Genomic DNA, 13119 nt, shown 5'->3' with positions numbered 1-13119 from the left:
AACTTCCCTATAACAACTATTGCTCTGATCACCAAGTACACAGAAAAACTCCTAGAATTTGCATTTTGCATATATTTACCCCTCTGATTTCCGTAGTATATTTAGTAATATACAATACTTAAGTTTTATTATCTTGTACTGCATTTTCAGTTCTATTCTTGACCCCAACATAAGTATTATTTAAAAGTTGAATATTGTAGTTCACACTCTAGTCATTAATCTGACAGCTTGCCGGTTCTGGTACAAACAAGAAAAACGCAATACAAAAAAGCAAGGTTATAACTCCATGTTTACCAGTTTAAAAAATTAAACTCATAAAAACAATAATAAGATTCCACTAATGCCGCGTGTATTACTCTGAGGCATAACCTTATAACATAAGTCACAACACAAGTCATACCTTAAATTAACAAAACATTACACAGAACATTGTTTCATTGCATTTTTATTCACTTAATGCTGTGACTCTCAAAAGGATAAGTGAAACAACAATCCTGAAAGATAATTCTTTTTTTTAAAAAACGTTTTAAATCAAGTATGAATATATTTTTGTAACAACTAGTAAAATATTACATGCTACTACTGTATCTATGCACACTGTACTCTTGTGTTATATGATGTATTTGTTACATTGAGAAAAAATGCTTATATGCTTATTAGGGCTGCCACGATTTGTCGACTAGTCACGATTACGTCGACTATCAAAATCGTCGACGACTGATTTAATAGTCGACGTGTCGTTTGAAGCTTTGTAAGATCGCAAAAGACGCAGGAATAATAGCAGGATTTAAGAGTGTAATAACGGACTGAAACAGAAGATGGCAGCACAGCATGTACAAGGATGCCAGCTGCCGTTAAACCCCGAAGAAGAAGAAGCAGCTGTATCCCAGAATTCATAGCGCGGCCCAGCTTAGTTTCCAACAATGGCGGTAGCTAGTTAGTTTTAATATTACTCTTATTATTCTTTCTGGGTCACAAAATAAACGTTTAACATATTTTCAGGCGAGAATGTAGCTGTGTAAACCTCAAATATCTGCTCAGTTTATCAGGACACCACATATTTTCAAAAGCGCTCCGACGTTTTCGGAGACGTCTGTTACCCACTAGCTCAATAGCTAGCCGGGGGCTAGGTCACTAGCGCCGTGAGAACACCGGACTCCCGGCAAATTGTTTTCAAACCCACCGCTGTCTTTCGCGACTCAGGTTAAATATATATGAGTCACTTAGATAACTTAAAAATGTTATTGTTTGGCTTTTTTTTTAGTATTTTATTTGTTCCTGAGTAAATCGGTTTGGCTGAGATTAAAGTTATAGTTTTTACACAGCTGAATAAACGACAGCTGATTATCAGAAGTGTGAGATGCTGGAGAATATACTCCGGTGTCCTGTTATATTTTAGATAGCAAGGAGTTTGTTAAACTTTACCGAAACAATCTGCAAATTTCATTAAAATTGAATAAACTATCATCTTGTCTTTATTTTTAGTTAGCACCTTAAAAGCTTAAAGCTGTAAGCTAATGATAGTTATATAAGAGCAGATGCTGCTGGTGCAATAAGCTGTAGTTTTACGTCCAGTGGATGATGATCTGATTAGTCGACTAATCGCATAAATAATCGGTGACTAGTCGACTATCAAAATAATCGTTTGTGGCAGCCCTAATGCTTATACTTATCCCAATCTAATCTAGTGGATTTTATAGTCTACTGAACTACGGTATATATTACACAGTTGTTCCTATTCTTGTAGGAAGTAAAAAAAAAAGTACGTTTTTCAAAATGAATGATTCTTTGATTTTCTTATTAACCAGTTTAATTGTTTATTGTCTTTCCTGTGCTTTTGGCTGTGGCTCCTCTTCTGTTTGAGTTGGTGGGACATCCTCTAAGAAGGTACAGAAGTACACCAGGCAAGACCCCAGGTGCAGGCTGTGTAAAGATGCCCCAGAGACAATCCAGCACATAACAGCAGGGTGCAAGATGCTAGCAGGCAAGGCATACATGGAACGCCATAACCAAGTGGCCGGCATAGTGTACAGGAACATCTGTGCCGAGTATAACCTGGAAGTCCCGAGGTCAAAATGGGAGATGCCCCCAAGGGTGGTGGAGAATGACCGAGCTAAGATCCTGTGGGACTTCCAGATACAGACGGACAAAATGGTGGTGGCTAACCAACCGGACATAGTGGTGGTAGACAAACAGAAGAAGACGGCCGTAGTGATCGATGTAGCGGTTCCGAATGACAGCAATATCAGGAAGAAGGAACACGAGAAGCTGGAGAAATACCAAGGGCTCAGAGAAGAGCTCGAGAGGATGTGGAGGGTGAAGGTGACGGTGGTCCCCGTGGTAATCGGAGCACTAGGTGCGGTGACTCCCAAGCTAGGCGAGTGGCTCCAGCAGATCCCGGGAACAACATCGGAGATCTCTGTCCAGAAGAGCGCAGTCCTGGGAACAGCTAAGATACTGCGCAGGACCCTCAAGCTCCCAGGCCTCTGGTAGAGGACCCGAGCTTGAAGGATAAACCGCCCGCAGGGGCGTGCTGGGTGTTTTTATATATATATATATATATGACAATTTACATACACAATCTGTCTAAAAAATACATGTCGGTCTGTAATTCCTGTAAGTATGGATAACAAGTTCAATCAAAATACAAGTTTATTTTAATCACATTAAATACAGAACAGCTGAGAGAAGAATATAATTTAAACACTGCATACTTTCTATCTGCACACTGCCATTGTGTGGCAGTGTTTCACCAGTCTTAACTCACCTGTAGTGAGATGGACAGGATAACGGAGAGGGTGACAGTTTGGAAAATGGAAGTGCAGGGCAGCTGAAGACGACACACCACATCCCCTGGCTCCCCCAGGAAGAGCAGCAGACTCAGGCATGCTCCCATTGTGCCGAGCACAGCCACACAACTCAAGGTTCCCCCAGAAGCCTTTAACAGGGAGTTCCTCGATGCATCAGAAACATGACACCCACTGCACCCTGACATACCAGCAGCAGCATCCCCACCAGCATCATTATCACAGCATCCTGGCTGTTCCAGGTGAAAAACTTAAAGATGGGGTCAGTGCAGTTCGTGCTGTGATTGTGGGACCACTGGTGGTTGGGACACTTAGTGCACTCGATGTCATCTATGAGTGAGAAAGCACAAAAGTTTAGGTTGGTTAAAAACAAAAGAAAAAATTAAAAATGAAAACATTTAAAAATCAGTTTAACTGATGGCTGTGATTTACTGATTTACTGAATCTTAAACATCCTCAAACTTCAATTTTGGGTTTTTAAAGGGTTATTTTGTCAGAATATTTCTTCCCTGCATGCAGTGACTGTTGGAAGTCACATTTCTGCCCAAGAAAGGTTCACGCTGTACAACTATGAAACATTCTCTAATATTTTAATTAATTAAAACGGGCTGGAGCATGCTAATCAGTGAATTTTAAAAGTGCTGGCAGGTAGAGGAATGCCCACGAGATTGACTTGTTCTCATGTTATGTTAAGCTTACCTGCTGGATTATTCTCTATTTCTTGACAAAGATGCAAATAAGCAAGGTCACATATTGGAGACAATGGTGGAAAACCACATTACCCTTATTTGGTGCCTGCCAAACAGTCAATACAGTCAAAACAGCAGGAATGGACACCTTTGACTCTGTGGTCCTGGCCTTTGCCACACATTGCTGAACAGGCAGACTCAGGAACTTGTAACATTTGCTGTAAAAAATCTTAGAAGTCAAATACACTGGACATTAAAGCTTTTATACAATATAAGTTGATGTACATAGTTTCAAAAGTTACCTTATTAGTGCGCCATCGAAGGAGAGACTTATTGAGGAACAATTTTTGTTCAGTATATTCTCTCACAAGTCCACTTGAGATGAGTTTGTCCAAACCCACTGAATCACATTGTATCCTATGTTTGGGTTGCTGTCTTTGTCAAAGTCTAGATCTGTGCCATTTATGTCAACAGAAGTGTTCTTTAAAACCTGCAACAGCTGCAAAATTCTTTAACGTTATTATTGACACCGTTGTTTGGAAATTGTGTCCAATCATCTACAGTTAGGTCATTAATTTGTTGTAGTGTTGCCCGTGTACACAAACCACTGACGACCAATCAGTCGATCAATATATGATCGATGTGTAAACTTTCAGGTTTAATTCCAGGAGAGAAAAAACTGCCTTTAGAAAAAATTGTATTAACTGCTTATGAATTAAAGACATTAATTATTCATGTTCCCCCACATTTAGAGGCTCAAAATTAATTAGAAATTTGTCTAACCAGCAGTTTCATGGCTGTATTTGTCATGATCTGTGTGCGCAGATGGTATATTTGAAGAGAGGACCCAAAAGCAGACAAAACTAATCTTAAGAAAAGGCAAGCCAACTATTTAAGGCTGCATGAAATACAAAAAAGGCCAAAAGAAGAATAAGACTTTACTAACAAAAAACTAAACTGGCCAAAACTAAATGCTAAACTGGCGTTCCAACGAGGGACAAATGGGAACAGACACAATATATACACATGAAGGCGATTAAGAAAAGTGGAGACATATGGGAACACAAAAGCAACAAATCAGGCATAATGAGACAGGGGAAGCGAAACTGAACACAATGCACATGACACGAGGGACTGTGAAAATAAAATAGAAAGACAAGGACACCCAGCCCTGACAAAGACGGAGATAAACAAACATGGAAACAAACGACAGACTGGGGGAGACAAAGGATGAAACACAGGAAGAAGAACATGGAGACAGAGCACAGGGACGAGAGAGAGAGGGCAAGAGATATGACAGAGAGGAGGGAACGCCAAGGAACAAAACACAGAGACCAGACCAAAGGAGCGGGAACATAAACTGATAACCCTAGATTAACTTAAAACTAACCTAGAGATTTCTAAACAATATAGAAGGAAAATTACCAGGGATTACCAAACGATACCATTTCTAGTCCTCTGAATTAAACAAGAAAACCCAACATAATAAAATCTAGAAACTAGGTTCGCTTCTCAAATTCAAAATTAATTTAACGAGATTCAAAAGTGCAAAGCACAGAACACTGGGTCACGATCCCAGTACCATAAAAAGATAAATCCTGTTCCCTTCTTAAGCCATAAGAAATGAAGCATAATATTTGATATTCATTCTGTGTTAAATTTGAATTTTATAGTGTTTCACTGTAATTTTCATGAAAGGAAATACAGAGGGGCTTAGAACAAGGGGTAAAGAAGTGGTTATTGGATTTTCATCCAAGTATAATTATGATAGTTTAATATAAGTATGAAATTTAAAATTGTTAGTTTAATTACTTGTTAATTACTTGAACCTCTTAAAATGGCTAACTATATTTGAAAACGAGCTTTAGGAATTTGTATTAGAATTAATGAAATGTCCTAATGATGAGAAAAAGCTGACAATCTGCATCTCACTCACATCTTAATTGTTTGATTTAAAATACAAAATGCAGTGATGCACAAAGGCAAAATTATATACCTATTAAGAATTGTGTTTTTGGCCTGCAAATTAAAGACCTAACTATATGTAAAAATCACCTTCCAGGGATAGATTTTACTTCCAGATCCCCACTCACAGGCAGTTGAATTGCACTCCAGCAGGTTATGCAGTGCCTGTGCTACACTGTAAACAGCAGCATACACACTGAAAGCTGATGTCTGGACTGCAGGTGCTTCCACTATGCTAATGTTGTCTGGTAACAAATTCCAGCATTGTGGTCAGGGATTGTTTGACTGATTGATTGTGACTTTCTTGAAGAGCTCCATTGCATAATCGGCGAACAGGCCGAGGGTGTCTGTTTTGTCAACAAATGCAATGACTGTGCCAACTGTTTCAATGTTGGGCAGAGAAGTCACTCGAGTATGTATTGCCCAACTTGTGCTGCCAATCCACACAAGCGTTAAATTACTCCTGATAACCTAGAAAAAATTAAATGGTTTACCGGTACTGAACAAACTCCATACACTAATAGATTATAATAAATTTCTTAGTTGCTTTAAACTTCTGCTTCACCAACCTCTTTGAAAAAGGCCACAATTGGCTCTGGAAGAGTAAACACCACTACCACTCTGACACTGGTCACTCGAATGTTATGAATGATGGTTTTGATCGCTGGTTTGGGGTCAGTGTACACTGGAATCAGACTCTGATAGGCCACACAGACAGATGTGTTTTCTGCCAATTTGTTTACTGTCATTTTAGTGAACATCTGCACACCTCGTTGCCCGTACTCCTCGTCACTGCCCACAATTGCCACCCAGTTCCAGCCAAACTCCTCTATTTTCTTTATCATGACATCCACTTGCCATTTATCACTTGGCACAGTACGAAAGAATGACGGGTAGAGAAGTTTATCACTGAACTTATGTTATGTTTATCAGGGTTAAAAAAGGTTAAATTGACTGCTGAACAAAACCAAATCCAAAAGAACAAGTTAATTTTTCTGTGATATAACCTGGCACCAATACATGGAGTTTTTAAAGATTTATTTTTACATTTGAAATATTTATTGCATAATGAGTCAAATCTTTTCCAAGTTTTCCAATGACTGACACCATTTCTGAGCCAAGAGGACCAATCACTGCAACTATACTGGTCTCATGGTCAGTGTAATTACACTGCACAGGTAGTTCTTGGTCGGATTTTTCAGTGAGGAAGGACAGAGTGGGCTTTATAATAATTGAAGATTGTCTGCATGTGTCATAGATTTCATAACCTAACTTGATGCCAGTGAGGAGAGTCTGATTTCTGTTGATTTCATCCACTGCATATTTCATGGCTATAGCAAGTCCCAGTGTGCGTAAATTTAAACTGTTCAGCCACAAGCAGAAAACAGTAGAAGTCATTGTAAATCAGGGTTAGCATACACAGTTATTCTGATTCTCATATTATTAAGAAATGGTTGTTCATAACCATCCTTACCTTTTACAGCTTATCTGGTTGGTCTCTGTTATGTCACTGAGATTACTGGTGACATCATTAATGGGAAAGAGCCCTCCAAGCATAATGTCCCCAGACAAACTGAAGAGGTTGGGAGAAATGTCGCTGACCCATTCAGGCAAACTCTCACTGCAGCTCAGTGTAAAGAAACAGCACAAAACCAGCAGAGTGAAACATGAAGCCATATCGCCAGTAAGCCAAAGCAATAACAGGAGTATAATTATATACCAGTGCATAATGATAGGTTGTTTTATGCAAATTCACCTGTAAGTTGTCATGCCCTCCCTCTTCTGGCCACCCAAACCTGACACTTCAGTAAGAGCATATCATAAAGAAAACAAATAAACAAAAATACATGTGTAGTATAAAGTTTTTAAAATCACATTAAACAAATTTTGACTACTGTTTGTGAGGATTTATTGACACAGTCTCATTTAATGTTCTTGATGGTTTTCTGAGAAAAAACATTCTCTTTGCACCTTGTGTGTATGTTTGGGTCTATGCTGTGTTGGTGGTGTTCATATTTCCGGAGTATTTTCATAGAATTTGTTTGTGGTTTGAAATTTGTTTTCCTTTGGTGTAACTATCAATGATTCAATTCAATTCAAAAAGTTAGCGGCCATCCAGGTCTTTATGTCCTTAAGACATTCCTGCAGTTTAACTAATTGGTGTGTGTTACCTGGCTTCATGGATAGATAGAGCTGGGTGTCATCTACATAGCAGTGAAAATTTATGCTATGTCTTCTAATGATACTGCCTAAGGGAAGCATGTATAATGTAAACAGAATTGGTCCTAGCAGTGAACCCTGTGGAACTCCATAATTAACCTCAGTGTGCGAAGAGGACTCTCCATTTACATGTACAAATTGGAGTCTATTAGATAAATATGATACAAACCACTGCAGTGCAGTACCTGTAATACCTACAGCATGTTCTAATCGCTCTAATAGGATATTATGGTCGACAGCATTGAACGCTGCACTGAGGTCTAGCAGGACAAACACAGAGATGAGTCCACTGTCAGAGGCCATAAGAAGATCATTTGTAACCTTCACTAAAGCTCTTTCTGTGCTGTGATGAGCTCTGAAACCTGACTGAAACTCTTCAAATAAACCATTCCTCTGCAGATGATCTAGCTAAGACTGCTGGGTCTAGAGATGCTTTTTGAGTAAAGGTTTAACTACAGCCAGCTTGAAGGCCTGTGGTACATAGCCGATTATTAGAGATAGGTTGATCATATTTAAGATCGAAGAATTAATTAATGGCAGGACTTCTTTGAGCAGTTTTGTAGGAATGGGGTCTAAAAGACGCGTTGATGGTTTAGAGGAAGTAATTATTGAAGTTAACTCAGAAAGATCAATTGGAGAAAAAGAGTCTAACTTAACATCAATGGTACTAAAAGTAGCTGTAGATAATATTACATCTGTGGGATGATTATTGGTAATTTTTTCTCTAATGATAAGAATTTTATTTGTGAAGAAGTTCATGAAGTCATTACTAGTTAACGTTAAAGGGATAGTTGGCTCAAAAGAGCTCTGACTTTTTGTCAGCCTGGCTACAGTGCTGAAGAGAAACCTGGGGTTGTTCTTATTTACTTCAATCAGTGACGAATAGTAAGATGTTCTGGCTTTGCGGAGGGCTTTCTTATAAAGCAGCAAACTATTTCTCCAGGCTAAATGATGATCCTCTAAATTTGTGACACGCCATTTTCTCTCCAGCTTACGAGTCATCTGCTTTAGGGTACGTGTTTGAGAATTATACCACGGAGTCCGGTACTTCTGATTTGAGACCTTAGTTTTCACTGGAGCTACAGTATCCAGAGTCGTACGTAGTGAGGAGGTAAAATTATTAACAAGATAATCGACCTCTGTTGGGGTAGCGTTCAGATAGCTGCTCTGCTCTATGTTGGTACAGGGCATTGAAGATGATAACAGTGGGTGGATTATATTCTTAAACTTAGTTACAGCGCTTTCAGAAAGACATCTACTTTGATAAAGTCTACTCTCCACTGCTGTGTAAGCAATTATTGTAAAAGTAAATGTTATCAGGAAATGATCAGACAGGAGAGGGTTTTCAGGAAACACTGTTAAATGTTCAGTTTCTATGCCATATGTTAAAACAAGGTCTAGAGTGTGATTAAAGGGGTGGGTGGGTTCTTTTACATTTTGAGAGAAACCAATTGAGTCTAATAACAGATTAAATGCCATGTTGAGGCTGTCATTTTTAGCATCTACATGGATGTTAAAATCACCCACAATAATTATTTTATCTGAGCTCAGAACTAAATCAGATAAAAAGTCTGAGAAATCAGACAGAAACTCTGTGTAAGGCCCAGGTGGACGATAGATGATAACAAGTAAGACTGGTTTCTGAGTTTTACAGCTGGGGTGGACAATGTTAAGCATCAGGCTTTCAAATGAATTAAAAGTCTGTCTTGGTCTTCCGTTAATTAATAGGCTGGTGTGAAAAATTGCTGCCACACCGCCCCCTCGGCCTGTGCTTCGAGGTTTCTGGTAGTTAGAATGACTCGGGGGTGTTGATTCATTTAAACTAACATAATCATCCTGCTGCAACCAGGTTTCTGTAAGGCAGAGTAAATCGATTTGTTGATCAATTATTAAGTCATGTACTAACAGAGACTTGGAGGAGAGAGACCTAATATTTAATAATCCACATTTCACTGTTTTACTCTTTGGTTCGGATGTGGATACTGTATTGTTCTTTCTTTGTGATTTTTTATGTTTAAGTTGTTTGTTGCTGGTTTTTAGTTTGTTTTTTGTCTTTTTGGGAGCTGACACAGTCTCTATGGAGATGGGTTTTTGGGGGGGGTAGCAGGAGGAGAGAAGCTGCAGAGAGGCGTGTAAGACTGCAACTCTGCTTCCTGGTCCCAACTCTGGATAGTCATATTTTGGGGGGTTTAATAAATTTGTCCATATTTTTAGAAATGAGAGCTTCTCCATCCAAAGTGGGATGGATGCCGTCTCTCCTAACAAGACCAGGTTTCCTCCAGAAGGTTTGCCAATTATCTATGAAGCCCACATCGTTTCTGGGACACCACTCAGACAGCCAGCAATTTAAGATAACATGCGGCTAAACATGTCACTCCTGGTCTGATTGGGCAGGGGACCAGAGAAAAAAATGATGAGTGTAGTGATTCCTGGTTTGGTCACTGAGTTTTGAGTTGCTTTGGACTCCTGTTAAGAGTTTTCTATTCTCTCTGTTGTTCTAGTATTTTTGATTATTCTTTGGTTAAGTTTTTTATTCCTGTTTAGATTTCATAATCATTCTGATACCCTAGGGTTCTTGTGGTATTTGAGTTCGAGTAGTATTTATGAAGTTTAGGATTCATGTTTTGATTTGTTCATTAATCTAAAAGTCAGGTTGATTTCTCGCTCTCTTTTATTCAGATTAGTTACATTTTATTTATATAGCACAAAATCACAAGATAATACTATCCAGAGTAAGAATATGGTTAGTCAGGCGAAGTACAATAACCTTGGTTTTATCTGAATTTTATCAAGGCTTCATGGATAGATAAAGCTGGGTATCATTTGCATAGCAATGAAAATGTTTGCAATGCCTTCTAATAATACTGCCTAAGGGAAGCATCTATAATCTAAATAGAACTGGTCCTAGCATGGAACCCTGTAGAACTCCACAATCAATCTTAATGTGTGAAGAAGACTCTCCATTTACATAAACAAATTGGAGAGAGTTAGATAGATATCATTCAAACCAGTGAAACACAGTACCTTTAACCATGGCATGTTCTAATCTCTGTAAAAAAATATATAGCTTAAATACAGCTATATAATACAGCTTAAAGGCCTGTGGTACGTAACCCATTACCATAGATAGATTCATTTCATTTAGGATTGAAGCATTAATTAATGTTAGGACTTCTTTGAGGAGTCTGATAGGAATGGCGTTTTAAAGACACGTTGATGGTTTGGAGGAAGTGATTGGTAAAGTGGACTCAGAAGTACAACATGGATACAAACGAATAGTCAGCTCAACAGACCTCTGACTGTTTGTTAGCCTAGCTACAGTGCTGGGGTTGAGAAATCTGGGGTTGTTCTTTTACTTCAAGGTTTTTGTTGTTGAGCTTTAGTATTGTTGTATTATGGAAGCTCTCGTCGTCACGGAGGTCTGGATTCCTGTTTAGTTTTCATGATATTTTCTCTGTCTTAAGCATTACTTCGAGTCTTTGAATTCCTGTTCAGTATTTATGAAGTTTTAATGCCTTTGAAAAAGACTTATTGTTCTCGTGTTTGGTTTAGATTCTTTGGTCTGTATTCAGCTTCAGGTTAGCTTTTGAGCTTGTTTTTTGCAAAGGTGTATTTTCCTCAGTGTTTCACTGCCAATTCTTTCAGCAGTCACTTCTTTCACCCTTATCTCTGTCTTTACATTTAAGACTTGTTATACCCATGTTTTGTTTTTTGTCTTTGGGATCTTTTGTTTTATTTTTGACAATTGGTTGCTTTTTGGTTGAGTTTTGCTTCCATTCAGTTTCCTCTATTTCTGCACTTGTGTCCCATTCAACCAGCTGTCCTTTATCCCTAATCAGCCTTCTGTGTGTACATACTTCAGTCATCCTTGTGTCTATTGTTTGTCTGCATCATGAGTCCTCTGAGCTCCTTTGCATGTGTTTCCTGATTACGCTTTGCTTTTGGATGATAGTTTTGTTGTTTTATGTTTAGTTTAGGTCTTCAATCAGCCACAATAATGGGTCACTTTTTGTTTAGTATTCTGCCTGCAGTATTCCACATTTGATTCCTCCCCTGTAAAATCCACACACTAACCATGCTGAACCTGTACAGTAAATTGCTGTGTCTGTTTGCTGAGATGATATGAAACCAAAACCTTGTTATCTGTTAACCCATAAGAAGTATCAACAGCCTGACAATGATCATATTGATAACAATATTAATGGTAATCATTTTAATGCACACTTTAAAGCACTGGTACAATGCTTTGAATAAAACATACATTAATGAATTTTACAAACACACAGTCAAACATACAGTCATCCATTTGCTCATACGTAACTCATATTACATTATATGTAAACTATAACCTGAAATATTGGGTGAAATATTAACAAATAGCTAATCTTTAAAAATTAGCTTTCAGCAGCTGTTTAAAACAAAACACAGATTCAGTCAACCTGAGAGACTGAAGAAGATTTCCTGAGTTTCAGTGCAACAACCTAAAAAGAGTGGTCCCTTTTGAATTTAACCTCCTAAGACCCGAACTCTTCCAAGGCATGCATTTTTAATTTCTCTTTGATATTTGGGCTGATTGGGACCTGATGAATGTAAAAACAAAGAATTACCAGATTTTTTTTTTTAACCTAATTTTTGTTTCTAAGAAGAATGAGAGCCACATATGAGGATATTCATTTAAAATGTTGATAGAACAGTAGCAGTATAATGTCCTCGTAAGTGGATATCAGGCCCTTGTAGAGCAAAATTTAGTATTTTGGTCTAAATAACCCAAAATGTGGTGTCCACATATTTGGACGCCAGGACCTAGGAGGTTAAAGTAAGAATGTGGAACAGTTAAAAGACCCCCATTAAATGACTGGAGAAGCGGATTCAGGTGTGATATGTAAACAAGGGCTTGGCCATGTATAGGTTTAAAGTAATTGATGAATTAACACAATCTTTAAATGAATTTCGCTAGTTTTTGTGCATTCTGGTTCAGCTGAAGATAAGATACAGAAGACTGAGAGATATGTGTGAAAAGCGAGTTACAATAATTGAGATGAGACAAAGTTCTACATTTATAGAATTTTTAGGACATTACATCTAAAAATTCTTTGTCTCAAAGAAAATTTGAGTCAAAAGGAAATTACTAAAAATAATGAAGCATTCGCTGAGGTAAGAGACTTTTGAGGTTTGTTAGACTTACCTGAAAAGTACAGCTGTGAATTGTCAGCAATGCAAGGAGATGACTTTAAAGCTGTTTAGTAGATAACTCAGCAGATAACATATATATGGGAAACGTATATACATTATATACATTTGTATTAAGATCTATGTTTATCCATTTTAACTTTTATGTTTTGTATTCACCTCACTGATGGTTTTGAATGTTTATTTGCATGTAATGTTGCTCATGCACAAAAGCAAATTTAGATATTTCCTCCCAAGATATTTGCATA

General features: G+C 38.0%; 1 pseudogene; it reads right to left on the bottom strand.

Annotated features, from left to right (window-relative positions):
- Positions 1-3553: 3553 nt before the first annotated feature.
- On the bottom strand, positions 3554-7138 carry LOC147330830 (taste receptor type 1 member 3-like; annotated as a pseudogene).
- Between the last annotated feature and the right edge of the window lie 5981 nt (positions 7139-13119).

This window comes from Aulonocara sp. 'chitande type north' Nkhata Bay, linkage group LG5, assembly GCF_057382095.1.
Source record: "Aulonocara sp. 'chitande type north' Nkhata Bay isolate Kocher_YH1m ecotype deep benthic linkage group LG5, A_spYH_male_GT1.1, whole genome shotgun sequence".
Classification (NCBI taxonomy): Eukaryota; Metazoa; Chordata; class Actinopteri; order Cichliformes; family Cichlidae; genus Aulonocara; species Aulonocara sp. 'chitande type north' Nkhata Bay.
Note: the sequence above shows the minus strand (reverse complement) of the source record. Positions and strands in the feature narration are given on the sequence as shown.